Consider the following 2,438-nt stretch of genomic DNA (forward strand, 5'->3'; position numbering starts at 1 on the left):
ACTGAATGAACAAATTACATATAATAATTTAATAAAAATAAATATCAATAATTTTATAAATGATTTAAAGTTGCGCAATTCATTTTACATTTATTTAAAATAGTTTATTTAAATGTGTTTTAAAAATGTAAATTTAAAATAGTAATAATAATTCATAATGAAACAAAAACAGTTAAAAATGCATAAATAAAAATATAAAATAATTTAATATAACAACAAAAATAATCATTATAATTATTATAATTAATAACATCATTATGATGTGCATTTTGCAGAATGATTTGTAAACAATAAAAAGCAATACCTTTCATAGCTAAAAATCATGATTTGTAAACAATTAAAAAAATATACATTTAATGCATAATTTCAGTCATACCCAGGCATTCATTAATTATGATTAGTAAAATACTAAATGCCAAATAGTTGTCTATAATTAAATTACATTCCTAAATCAAAGCAAGAAGTTAGTAATTGGAAGTTACACAAATACTAAATAAATAAATATATGAATATATATTTGTGCCATTGTGTATGTGTGTGTGTGTGTGTGTGTGTGTGTGCCTACTTAACCATATTTTGTGGACAAATTTGTACCCAAAGTGAGCTAAACCTGACAAAATCTCCAAAAACCTCCCTTTGGGTACATCCTCATTTGTTAAACTGGTATAAAAATAAAGTAAACCGTTTTTTAAAATTGTAAAAATGCAGAAAGTTTCCTGTAAGGGGTAGGTTTAGGTGTAGAGCGATAGAAAATACAGTTTGTACAGTATAAAAACCATTACTCCTATGGAATGTCCCCATTTAGATAGCTAAGTAAATGTGTGTGTGTGTGTGTGTGTGTGCGCGTTTTTGTGACAAATGAGGACATAAATTTGTATAATGATAAAGGTATGACATACTGTAGGTATTACAATGAGAAGGTGACTTTTCAGGACATTACCCCATGTCCCCACTTTTCATAAATCACACAGAATGGAGTGTATTGAAAATCTGAAATAGCCCAAAGTCTCCTGTGAGGGGTAGGTTTAGGGGTAGGGTTGGTGTAGGGCAATAGAATATACGGTCTGTACAGTATAAAAACCATTACGCCTATGGAGAGTCCCCACTTTTCACACACTGTGTGTGTGTGTGTGTGTGTGTGTGTGTGTGTGGATAGATAGATAGATAGATAGATAGATAGATAGATAGATAGATAGATAGATAGATAGATAGATAGATAGATAGATAGATAGATAGATAGATTTTAGAAAGATAGACAGAAAGTTTTGCTTTATTTTCTGTGTGGGTTTGCCTTTCAATGTGAAGGTGGACACAGTTAATGAGTAAAATACTTTACTGCCACTTTCAGCAGCATCTCAATGACTGATTCTCCAACTCTGAGCCTCATCTTCAATCTCAAAAAATCATGTCTGCATCTAATGCAATCAAAAGTGTGGCCACATCTTCGCAAATCAGTGGAAATCCACATTATCTCAGCATATGCCATCCGTACGTTTGAATAATTGACACCTTAATGAGGCTAAATTAATTTGCCCCTAATGACCCTGTTCCTAACCAGAAGCACACTTGACACGCTCCTCAAATTTACAGCACAGGAAATCTGTCAGCTTCGGCCGGTTTCGCAGGAATACAAGTGTTTGTGGGTTTTGGAGGATTTCAGGTTTGATGAGATGGAAACAATGAAGGAGAGGCTCTTCAGCAAATGATGATGAATTCTGTGTTTTTAAAGCAGGCAGAGATCAGCGCATCAGGAGCTGAACTCTGTGGAAACATCTCACTGCCGGGTTAAGATCTTTTGTATTATCGCTGCAAAATAAATAAATAAAAAACTATATCGCATAAAGGATCATTCAGCCTAATCCTGTGTGTTTTATTCAAGTAGTGTTTTGCTGATCTGAAACCATGCATATCCATTCAAGCACTCGGTATGCAGCCTGTTTATTATTCAAATTAGTATCAGTATTATTGTTGTTCCTGTTTCAATCATTGAGGTTAACTTACTGAAACACTGCTTTACATTCAGATATTCCTTCTTTAAAGCTTCTAAATGAACTTTTCAATGGATTTATATTCATTTAGCAGACAACTTTTATTGAAAGTGACTTGCCTTGGATTAACAGAGATTTGGATAGACTTTAACATTTGCTTTTTTATCTTTGGCCTACATATTCATATTTATTTATTTGTTCTGAAGTTACTACTACCATTAGATGCATATACTTTCTAAAGGATCCATTATTTTGATGTGAGCATCTTGCTAAAACACTGTTCATCAGTGCATACAGGGTTTTAGATAACGTGATGCCTATCAAAATTTAAGATTTGATATTTTAAACGCTTAAGTAAATCTGTAAAATAGGCCAAATTTCATTATCTGTCAATCTTAATCTGTGCTATACATACATACATATATAAATATATATATATATATATATATA

The sequence above is a fragment of the Sinocyclocheilus grahami genome, unplaced genomic scaffold, assembly GCF_001515645.1.
Source record: "Sinocyclocheilus grahami isolate Dianchi unplaced genomic scaffold, SAMN03320097.WGS_v1.1 scaffold674.1, whole genome shotgun sequence".
Lineage (NCBI taxonomy): Eukaryota > Metazoa > Chordata > Actinopteri > Cypriniformes > Cyprinidae > Sinocyclocheilus > Sinocyclocheilus grahami.